We start from the raw sequence: 12,830 nt of genomic DNA, 5'->3' as shown, positions 1-12,830 counted from the left end.
TATATACACCACATCAACCGGTTTACTCTCATCTACCTGTTTGGTGATCTTCTCAAAGAACTCAATAAGGTTTGTGAGGCATGACCTTCCCTTCACAAAACCGTGCTGACTATTCCTAATCAATTTATTCTTTTCTAGATGATTATAAATCTTATTCCTTATAACGTTTTCCAACACTTTACCAACAACTGAGGTAAGGCTCACTGGCCTATAATTACCAGGGTTGTCTCTACTCCCCTTCTTGAATAGGGGAACCACATTTGCTACCTCCAGCCATCTGGCACTATTCCTGTAGACAATGACGAGTTAAAGATCAATGCCAAAGGCTCGGCAATCTCCTCTCTGGCTTCACAGAGGATCCGAGGATAAATCCCATCTGGCCCAGGGGACTTATCTATCCTCACCTTCTGAAGGATTTCTAACACCTCTTCTGTGTGAACCTCAATCCCACCTAGTCTAGTAGCCTGTATCTCAGTATTCTCCTCGACAACATTGTCATTTTCTCGAGTGAAAACTGTTGAAAAATATTCATTTAGCGCTTCCCCATCTCATCTGACTCCACTCACAACTTACCACTACTATCCTTGATTGGCCCTAATCTTACTTTCGTCATTCTTTTATTCCTTAAATATCTATAAAAAGCCTTAGAGTTTACCCTGAACCTATCCGCCAACAACTTCTCATGTCTCCTCCTGGCTCTTCTGAGCTCTCTCTTTAGGTCTTTCTGGGCTACCTCGTAGCCCTCAAGTGCCCTAACAACTTTCACATCTCATCCTAACATAAGCCTTCTTCTTCCTCTTGACCAGATATTCCACCTCCTTCGTAAACCACGGCTCCCGCGCTCTACAGCTTCCTCCCTGCCTGACAGGTACATATTTATCTAGGACACACAGGAGCTTTTCCTTGAATAAGCTCCACATTTTCAATGTGCCCATCCCCTGCAGTTTCCTTCCCCATTCTATGCTCCCTAAATCTTGCCTAATCTCATCGTAATTGCCTTTCTCCCAGCTATAACTCTCGCCCAGTGGTATACACCTATCCCTTTCCATCACTAAAGTAAACATAACAGAATTGTGATCGCTATCACCAAAGTGCTCAGCTACTTCCATATCTCACACCTGGCCAGGCTCATTACCCAGTACCAAATCTAATGTGGCTTCGCCCCTTGTTGGCCTGTCTGCATACTGTGTCAGGAAGCCCTCCTGCACACTCTGGACAAAAACTGATCCATCTATAGTACTTGAACTATAGTGTTCCCAGACAATATCCGGAAAGTTGAAGTCCCCCATGACAACTACCCTGTCCCTCTCACTCCTATCGAGAATCATCTTTGCTATCCTTTCCTCTACATCTCTGGAACTATTCGGAGGCATATAGAAAACTCACAACAGGGTGACCTCTCCTTTCCTGTTTCTAACCTCAGCCCATACTACCTCAGTTGACGAGTCCCCAAACATCCTTTCTGCAACTGTAATACTGTCCTTGACCAACAATGCCACACCTCCGCCCCTTTTACCATCTTCTCTGTTCTTACTGAAACATCTAAATCCCGGAACCTGCAACAACCATTCCTGTCCCTGCTCTATCCATGTCTCCGAAATGGCCACAACATCGAAGTCCCAGGTACCAACCCATGCTGCAAGTTCACCCACCTTATCCCGTCCCTCCTGGCGTTGAAGTAGACACACTTCAAACCAACCTCTTGCTTGCCGGTGCCATCTTGCTTCCTTGAAACTTTATTTTGGACCACCCTACTCTCAACCTTTTCTATAGTCAAACTACAATTTTGGTGCCCATCCCCCTGCTGAATTAGTTTAAACCCACCCGAATAGCATTAGCAAATTTCCCCCCCAGGATATCAGTACCCCTCTGGTTCAGGTGAAGACCATCCTGCTTGTAGAGCTCCCACCTACGCCAGAAACAGCCCCAATTATCCAAGAATCCAAAACCCTCCCTCCTGCACCATCCCTGTAGCCACGTGTTCAACTCCTCTCTCTCCCTATTCCTCGCCTCACTAGTACGTGGCATGGGCAACAAACCAGAGACAACAACTCTGTTCGTCCTAGCTCTAAGCTTCCATCCTAGCTCCCTGAATTTCTGCCTTAAATCCGCGTCTCTCTTCCTACCTATGTCGTTGGTGCCAACGTGGACCACGACTTGGGGCTGCGCCCCCTCCCCCTTAAGGATCCCAAAAACACGATCAGAGACATCACACACCCTGGCACCTGGGAGGCAACACACCAACCGTGAGTCTCTCTCGTCCCCACAGAACCTCCTATCTGTCCCCCTAACTATGGAGTCCCCAATGACTACTGCTCTTCTCCTCTTCCCCCTTCCCTTCTGAGCAGCAGGGACAAACTCTGTGCCAGAACCCCACTGCTTTCCCCTGGTAAGTCGTCCCCCCCAACAGTATCCAAAATGGCATACTCATTGTTGAGGGGAATGGCCACAGGGGATCCCTGCACTGCCTGCCGGTTCCCTTTCCATCCCCTGACCGTAACCCATCTGCCTTTTTCCTGTACTTGAGGAGTGACTACCTCCCTGTAACTCCTCTCAATAACCCCCTCTGCCTCCCGAATGATTCGAAGTTCATCCAGCTCCAGCTCCAATTCCCTAACGTGGTTTTCAAGGAGCTGGAGTTGGGTGCACTTCCCGCAGATGTAGTCAGCAGAGACACTAGTGTTGATCCTTACCTCCCACATTCTGCAGGAGGATCATTCAACTGCCCTGACCTCCATTCCCATTATTCTAAATTCCCAAGGCTTAAAAAATAAAGAATAAAAAATAAACTTGTTACCTTACCATATGTATGAAGACTTTGCCAACATTGAGATCCCATCTTCTTTTGTATTTGAAGGATTACTTGTGGATGGCTGTTTTCTCTTTAATCTTAATGCTCATAACTTTTTCAGTTGGGAATGTAAGAACTTTTTACATCATTCGTCTATGAATGTCTCTTTTTCTTTCCATCCTTGTTTTGATGACATATTAGTGGGTAATATCTCAGTACCTCAATCACGATCTACATCTCTATTAATTTCTCTTTTATCTATCACAGTATGTATTTATGGAAGTGATGATGGTGTGGTGGTAATGACATTGGACTAGTAATCCAGTAACCCAGGGCAATGCCCTGGGTGACAACAAAGTGTGGGGCTGGATGAACACAGCAGGCCAACAGCATCTCAGGAGCACTAAAGCTGACGTTTTGGGCCTAGACCCTGGGAGACCAGTGGGAGTATGGATTCCTAAGAAGCTCGTACAATTTATATTGCGTTAATAAATTTGGAAACACTAGTGTCAGTAATTATAGTGATGAAGGATGCTGTAGGTTGCAGAGAGACATAGATAAGCTGCAGAGCTGGGCTGAGAGGTGGCAAATGGAGTTTAATGCAGACAAGTGTGAGGTGATGCACTTTGGTAGGAGTAACCAGAAGGCAAAGTACTGGGCTAATGGTAAGATTCTTAGTAGTGTAGATGAGCAGAGAGATCTCGGTGTCCATATACACAGATCCTTGAAAATTGTCACCCAGGTTGACAGGGCCGTTAAGAAGGCATACAGTGTTTTAGCTTTTATGAATAGAGGGATCGAGTTCCAGAACCAAGAGGTTATGCTGCAGCTGTACAAAACTCTGGTGCGGCCGCACTTGGAGTATTGCGTACAGTTCTGGTCACCGTATTATAAGAAGGGTGTGGAAGCTTTGGAAAGGGTGCAGAGGAGATTTATTAGGATGTTGCCTGGTACGGAGGGAAGGTCTTACAAGGAAAGGCTGAGGGACTGAGGCTGTTTTCATTAGAGAGAAGAAGGTTGAGAGGTGACTTAATTGAGGCATGTAAAATAATCAGAGGGTTAGATAGGGTGGATAGGGAGGACCATTTTCCTAGGATGGTGACGGCGAGCTCAAGGGGGCATATCTTTAAATTGAGGGGTGAAAGATATAGGACAGATGTCAGAGGTAGTTTCTTTACTCAGACAGTAGTAAGGGAATGGAACGCTTTGCCTGCAACGGTAGTAGATTCGCCAACTTTAGGTACATTTAAATCGTCATTGGACAAGCATATGAATGTACATGGAATAGTGTAGGTTAGATGGGCTTGAGATCGGTATGACAGGTCGGCACAACATCCAGGGCTGAAGGGCCTGTCTTGTGCTGTAATGTTCTATGTTCTATGAATATAACAGCTATCAACTATAATCAGTTATTGTAAAATCCCACCTGGTTCACTATGTATGGAGTTCTGCTTTTTGTATGCCTGTGACTCCAGATCAAAGCAATGTGGCTAACTCTTAACTACCTCATTCAATGGCAAACCAATCGACTTATGAGCAATAAATGATGACCTTGCCAGCAATGTTCACATTACATGAATCATATGCTTGATTTGCATTTTATTTTTTCACTAGAATGATTTAAGCAAAGGTACCTTCAATATTAGGCATTCTTCTCAACATATCAAATAGACTTTATGCAAATAATTAAAATATGCAGAAGACATGAGTGCAATAAGTGAAGAAGGCAACGTGAGGTTAGCAAATTGGATAGAGACATTTCAGTGAAAAGAATTAATGCAGATAAAGATGAAATGTTATAGTTGATATATATATTTACACTATATGGAAAAAGCATAAAGAAGATGTGGGCCAGCAACACTATACGATTTCAGATGTACAGATATACAAAGCTGAAAAAATAAGCTGATATGATGATTCAAAGAAAATCCTATATGGATATGATTCTAGGCTTCACAAGTAGTGACCTAGACGAGAGTGAATACTGAACCAATATTATTGACTGCAAGTAGGGTGGTTTTAGGTACTTTAGGAAAGAAGTTATGGCAATTAAAAGGGCAGAAGAGAAGAGGAACAGGTGATAATGTGAGCCATAATTGTAAAGATTAACAAAGGGGGATGTGCACAAAATCTCGATTATGAACAGCATTAGAGGTAACATTAACACAAAAACAAAAGTAAGGTTCCATGGATGTTGGAAATCTGAGATGCAAATAGTAAAATGCTGCCACCATCTAACAGATGAGGCAAGCACAAAAAAGCCTTTCTCGTTCAGGAAAAGGTATAAGAAATAAAGATCAAATAACACTAAAACCAAGTGGCGTAATGATTAGTAAGTGGCATAATCATTCAAAATCACGAAATAAAGCATTATGACAAAGAGACAGGTTAGAGTTTGTTATAGATAACACAGTGTGGAGCTGGATGAACACAGCAGATCAGGCAGCATCAGGGGAGCAGAAAAGTTGATGTTTTGGGTCGGGGCCCCTTCTTCAGAAATGGCGCCGGGGGCAGATGGGATTTATTCAGAAATAAGTAAAGAGAGGAAGGGTGTGGCTGATGAATGTGGGTGGGATGGTGATAGGTGAGTGCAGGTAGGCAGTGGTGAGGATTGGTCAGTGAGGTGAAAGGATGCAACGGCCTTGAGGTATTATTGCTTAATCCAGCTAATCCAGAGACCCAGATAACAGTCTGGGATCCGAGGTTTGAATCCCACTGTGGCAGACGGTGGAATTTTAATTCAATAAAATATCTAGAATTAAAAATTTAATGATGACCACATATCCATTGTTGAATGTCAAAAAAAACCCATCAGATTCACTAATGCCCTTTAGGAAAGGAAACTGCCATCCTTACCTGGTCTGGCCTACATGTGAGACTCCAGACCCACAGCAATGTGGTTGACTCTTAACTGCCCTCTGGGCAATTAGGGATGGGCAATAAATGCAGGTCTGGTCATCAACACCATCTTCCCATTAATGAATAGTTAAAAAGAAGCAGATAGGTGGGCCAGAAGATGGACAGGTTGTGTTCAGGTCAAGGAGGTGGGGATGAGAGGGAGGATTGGTCATGGGATGAGGCCGGGGGTGGGGAGGTTTTGAAACTGGTAAAGTCTGCATTAGACCCCCCACCTTGAAGAGGTTAGAGTTTGTTGCCTAGTTAAGAATACGATTCATTAAGGCACATATTGTGAGAAATGAAATAAATTAGATCCACAGTTTAAAGGGGATGACGTAGTTCTCAATATAGTTTTCAGACAAGAGGGAAGCTCATAGTGGAAGTGTGCATGTTAGGGGCCACTGCTGTCCCTGAGAATATATTAATGAATGAGCTCTTCATGTACAATGTCCAATTTGAAAAAGCTACAGCTAATATGGAGCATTGAAGGCATAGTGGAAGCATCCAGTGAGGATAATGAAGAACTTCCAATGGGCAAAGGCAAGCTGGTGGAATGGTTTATGCAAGTGAAATCTAATGTCGAGAAATGTAAGGTGATTCATTTTAGAAGGAAGAACATAAGGAGACAATATAAAGTGTACAATTAGAAAGGGGGTACATGGGCAGAGGGAGACCTGGGTGTATACATGTATATATTTTTGAAGGCAGTGGACATGTTAAGAACACAGTTAATAAAACATACAGTATCCTGGGTTCATCAGTAGAGACATGAAGGACCACAGCAATGAAGTTATGCTAAGTTATAATGGCATCAGATTTTGGAATACACTGCCCGTGAAAGTGATGGATGGTTAAAATGCCCAAGATGTAAGTGGATTGTTATTTGAAAAGGAACAGTGTGAAGGTTATGGGGAGAAAAAGGAGGAGTAGCACTGGGTCAACTGGTCATATGCAAAGCCAGCACAGACATAATGGGCGTAATGGCCTCCATCTTTTATGGAACATTTCTGTCCTATCACTGTGACCTGGCTACAAGTTGTATATGACTGGAACATGAATATTTCAATTTGCATGGTATTTACAACAGTCAGGGAAATTGAAATAAGAGATGAGATAATATTATTAAAAGTCACTACACAGCATTAAAAACATTCCTAAATACCCTCTCAATTCTCCCTACATTGTGGTGAGCAGAACTGAATGTAATATTATGTTGTGACCTAACCAAAATTTTATGGTCGATCAGCATGACATCCCTACTTTTGTACTCAGTACTTCTATTTATGAAGTTAAAAATTCCACAATTACGGCCTGTCACATTCAAACATTTATGCAGGTATATTCCAAGGTCCTTCTGTGCCTACATGCTGTTTATAATTAGTTCTCTTATATGAATATTGACCTTTCCTATCTCTTTGCTTATACACTTATTTCCATTAAATGGTATCTATCACTTATCTGCTCATCCTTTCTATGTCCTGGTGCAAACATTCAGTATTTGCTTGGTAACATTAGTCTAGTGATTGTAATGAGGTCAGTCAGGTGGACCTCATAGAATATGCACTAACACAGTGTGGAGCTAGAGAAACACAGCAGGCCAGGCAGCATCAGAGGTGCAGGAAAGTTGATGTTTAGGGTTGGGACCCTTCCTGAAAAATCATCTGAAACATCAACTTTCCTGCTCCTCTGATACTGCCTGACGTGTTGTGTTCCTCCAGCTTCACACTGTGTTATCTCTGACTCCAGCATCTGCAGTTCTTGCTTTCTCATAGAATGTGAGTTCCCTGATTGGGGCTGTTAAGCTGGTCCAATCAGGAAGCCATGGCTGATAGATATTAAACAGTAGTGTCAAAAGTTCTGTTCACTCTGAGAGCTGGCTCTAAGGAAGCTGGAACAGTGTCAAAGACGCACCATATGTAAATAAAGGTGACTTGGTGACGAATACTGGTCTCTGTGGAGTTATTTCAGTGGTGACAAGAGTAATATTTTAGCACTGGCTCAGGGTTTTCCAACTCTGCCTCTGACATGGGAGGCATGTAACATACAATAGCTCTCCTATTGCGCTTGGAGAGTCTCAGGAGAAATTCATTCCCTTCTTCAGGCAGCAAAGGCATTGAGGCGACAACATCAGCTATATCCATCTCAGATTCTGATGTATCTTTAACGTCTGAAAGATAGAGAGAACCCATTGATTCTGGAACAGTCAGAAAGACAGTTGAGGAGTTGGGGCGAGTTTTGCTCCCACACCATTTGCAAGTTTTCAGCTTTCATATGGCCCATGTCCTTGCTCAGGATGTTTGCACCTACCCAGACCTTCTATGTCACTAGACCTGACCTAGCATCAATTGTGCTTCTTTCCCACGCAGGGCCATTCCCATTGCTCCTACACCAAACTTCATCCCCTGAGGTAAACCATTTCTCTTGCTTACTGGAGTCTTATGTCCAGCATTGGTGTTCTTAATGCTGTTTCAATCAGTAGATTTTGTAATTTTAGTTTATGTTCTAATATTTCAATCATACACATAAAAAAGGCTGTGCTCCAATCACTAACAATAAGGAATTCCACTGTCTAAAATCCCTCACTCTGAAAAGCAAGCAGTTAGCTCATTTTTTTTGCCAACATCCAGTCTGATACTTGTTTTCATGACTTTGCTTCAGGACAGATTTGTTCATTATTCTGCCATTCACTCTCACTCGAGACTTATATTTTATTTATATACCGCAATACTAAAATCACTTCCAGTGCCTTTTGTTCCACGACATCAAATTCTCTGTGTTATCCCATGTCCCAAAGTGAAAAAAGAACACTAAAAAAATGTAATACCTGGAAGTGAACACATTGGGCAGGCTGGAGCTCCATTTCAAATTACCAGTTTTAGTGTTTTTTCCCTTCTCTTTGTCCCTTTGTTCTTTCATCCTTTCCCCACCCTTTCAATGAAATAAGAATCACACTTCTACCTCCCTTTTGTCCTAAAGAAGTCAAATTTGATTTAAAACATTACCTCTGTTTTTCCCTCCACAGATAATGCCTGACCTACTGAGCATTTCCAACGCTTTACACTTTAATTCAGATTGCCAGGCATCTGCCTTATTTTGCTTTAATTGATCATAACTTGGTGCCTTCTGGTATTCAGCAATTTTATTTTTCTAATACTGATTTTCCATTTTATTTTATTTAACCACCTTCTGTGTGGTACTTTGACAAATGGTTTCTTGAAATCTATGTAGACAATATCCATTGTTTTCTCTTTATTAACTTTCTCTGTCACTTACATTAAAAAAATTAGTTATGATCTACTTTTCACAAATCCACAGTGGATTGCCTTAATTAAGTGCCTGTTGACTTTTGTCCCCTGATTTTTGATTCTAAATTGTGAATTACCACTAACGTCAAACTAATGAACTCAGCAGAAGAGTTCAGTCAGGTTGAGCACGCAGTAGACACAGACTGGAATGGAAAATCAAAAGGAAGATGTTATAGGGAGTTCTCTACATGCCTCCTGAAGGCAGAGTTTCAAACGTAGGTTACATGAATGGGAACATTAAAGAAGCCTGTTCCAAAAACACAGTGATAATAGGAGACTTTAAATTTCACACAGATTGGAGGCGTAGAACATCTTATGTCCCAGATTCTTCAGTCCACCGTAGCAGTTCCATACAACAGTATGATCTTCAACATGTATGCCTTTCGGAGGAAGGGTCACAGGGCCCAAAACATTAACTCCTCTTCTCTTCACAGATGCTGCCAGACCTGCCGAGCTTTTCTAGCAACTTTGTTTTTGCTCTTCAACACACTTGAGTAATGAATCAGAATCCAGAAGGCTGCTCACACTTATGTCCCTTTGCTGCCCAAGACCTCAGTAGATGTCAATTGCTTGCCCGAAGCCTTGAGAGCCCTGGCACAGTGGAGGAGGCTCATCTGTGGCTGCAGCACACTGAGGCAATGATGCCAAATGCAGATGGGCAGATGACAGGCTGTTCCAGTCAGAAATGCTGGAAAAGGTGCACCCAATGGCAGCAATATCAGTCCATTTGGTCCTTCCTGCTTTCTTGAGAGGAGTCAGAAAATTGCTATAATTCCAGATATGTTGCCTCTCTTACTTTGGCTTTGACACTGAAGCTCAGATACAAATACTGGGATGTTGATCAGAATACACACCCAGACTCCAATCTGAGTGATAGAAACACAGCAACAGGAATAGGCCACTCAATCTGTCAAACCTGTTTACCTTTCAATACGATCATGGCTGATCAAGCACTTCAATATCTTTTATCCCAATTACCCCCACAACAGTTTACACAATTGAAAATCAATAAGTTATCATCCTTTACTGAATTTCAGAAGCCCTCTGGGATAGGACCAAACTGTACACTGTGCTGACCAGGTGGGTTCTAACCAAGCTCATTTATAATTGAAGCAAGACTTCACTGCTCCCGAACTCAAATCCTATCGCAATAAAGGCCAACATCCCATTAGCCTTCCTAGTAGCTTGCTGCCCCTGCATGTTAGCCTTCTGTGACATACTGACAAGGACACCACAGTCTGTTTGTGTACCTACATTACCAAAGTCCATAATCCAAAGGCATAAGCAAATCTCCCTGCCAAGATATCAGTCCTGGTCCTTTAAAATGTAACTCATTCAGCTTGTACAGGTCCCACTGCTCCAAAACTAGTTCCACTGCCTCAGAAATCCAATTGTCTCCCTCCAACATTGGTTCTCCAGCCACATTTTCTGCCAGCTTAATCTCACCATTTTTACACTCACTGGCCCAAGGCACTGGGAGTAATCCTGAAGCTACTGCTCTTCAAGTCCTACATTTTAATGTCCTTCTTAACTCCCTGAATTCTGCTTTCTGGCCTCTTTCATCCCTCTTTCTACCTATGTTTATAGTATCAATGTGGACTGCAACTTCTGGCTGATACCCTCCCATAGTAGATAAAAACTGAAAGAACTGAGGATGCTGTAAATCAGGAATTAAAAACAAAGTTGCTGGAAAAGCTCAGCAGATCTGGCAGCATCTGTGAAGGTAAAAAAATAGTTAACGTCTCGGGTCTGGTGACCCTTCCTCAGAACTGTTCTGAGGAAGGATCACCGGGACCGGAACATTAGCTCATTTTTCTTCACAAATCTTGCCAGACCTGCTGAGCTTTTCCAGCAACTTTGTTTTTGATCCCTCTCGTAGCAGGTTGACTTGCAGCTGCCCTGTGACGTCTTTGGTGCTGGGAGGCAACACACCATCCTGGAGTCACACGTCATGTTGCAGAAATGCCTGTCCGACACCAGCCATGGAATTGATCATTCATGCCTTTCCATTCTTCTCCCCTCACCTGCAGTCCCCTGAAGGGCCAATGCCTTCACTGGTTTCCAAAATACTGATTGACAAGAATGATAGACTTCTGCACTACCTGCCTGATTTTCTTAGATGCCTAGGTAATCACACACTCCCTCTCTGGCTGTACACTTCTCATAGGCTATTCACATTCCTCTGCCTCATGGATGCACACCAGTGAGTCCAGTCACTGCTTGAATTCCAACATCTGGAAGTCAAGCTTGTGCAGCTGGTGACACACCTTGCAGATGTGTTTATCTGGGACTCACGCTAAGTTCATGACTACACACATACTGTAGGATGTACACGTCACTTCGATCCAGCTGACTTACCATCCTGTAACTCTGAAAATTATTTCTTCCCCAGGTAATAGATATAAACTTACTCTAAAGTCTTACCAATAACTTCAATTAAGTTAATTTTACTTTCCTTCTTTGTACTTTATTTTACTTTGACATGATATTATTTTACTTTCATTTTGCTACTGTTCGCTTCTGAAATCCAAGCAGCTGCCTACTTCTTTGTAATATTTTTTGTATGTTTTAGGCTGTTTAGACTCAGTTATTACCGGCAGCTCTTTGTCAGCCAATAGACTTACAGATTTCCTGCGATGTTGTTCTTGGGTTTTCTCTCACACAGCCTCTGTCAGAGCTGTGTCCTGAGTGAAGTCACTCCGCACTCTCCACACTCTTTTTAAATTTGGTTCTGCCTCTTTCAGCGCTGTTCAGGAAGAAGGCTCTCCCTGTTTGCTGCACACTTTTTATACTTGCTGCCTGATCTTGTGGCACTGCATTCAGAACAAGCTGTTTGGATCGAACCTCCACGACAGTCAACAGTCTCGCAATGAATGAAGCTACATTTACTCAGTAGTCTGTCATTACAGCACTTACAGTCCGGATTGTCCCTTCCACTATCTGTGCTGGTGTATGCAACCACCGTGGATGCGTTGAAATATTTCTATGAACTATATCTTGCATCTGGTGCTTGACGGATGGCCCTATGTTTCTCTGATGTATGTTTCAGAGGCTTCTCATCATCTTGGGACTCCGTAACTAGGTCACACCTAACATTGAGAGTGCCATTCTTGAGTATGTTACTAACATGGTGGTTCTATGGATTTTGAGTATGCTTTTTCTATGGACTTGACAGAGGATTTTCTAAGATTCTGTACAAAAGGTTATTAATCTTATGGAAGTGTGTGGAGTTGGAGGCAGTCTATTAACATAGGCAGGGAATTAATTTAAAATAAAGTTACAGAGTAGAGATAAGAAGAAGCAGTGCAGACAGAACTCCCACTGGCAGAATGCATCTGACAGTCTCAGCTTTTTATGATGATATTTACTTAATGAGTTAGATGAAGGAATAGAGAACCATACATCTATATGCATATATATCCACATATGGTAGCCAGGATTAGAAAATTACAAAACAACATTGACAGATTAGGTGAATAGACAAAATAGAGTTCAATATCAAAAAAGGGGCATTTTAAACCTTGAAGAGAGGAAAGTATTTAAGATAGTAGGGAATGTAGAGGAAAAATGAAATTAGAGGTTTATAAAAACAAATCATGAAAAGTTACTTGACTAGTACAAAAATGCTTTAATAAATTAATGAAATTTATTTCTATGGAAATACAAAAAGGTAAACATCATGCCACAATTGTAAAAATCTCAAGTGAGGTCTGTAATGTTGTGCTTAATTCTGCACACTGTATCTTGGAAAGGATGTATTAACTATGGCGGAAAGTGGCACAGATTCATTACGGACATGATCAGGTTTAAATCACAAAGACAATTTTTAATGAACT

Source organism: Stegostoma tigrinum, chromosome 5 (genome assembly GCF_030684315.1).
Source record: "Stegostoma tigrinum isolate sSteTig4 chromosome 5, sSteTig4.hap1, whole genome shotgun sequence".
NCBI classification, from domain to species: Eukaryota; Metazoa; Chordata; class Chondrichthyes; order Orectolobiformes; family Stegostomatidae; genus Stegostoma; species Stegostoma tigrinum.
This window is presented reverse-complemented; position numbering follows the sequence as displayed.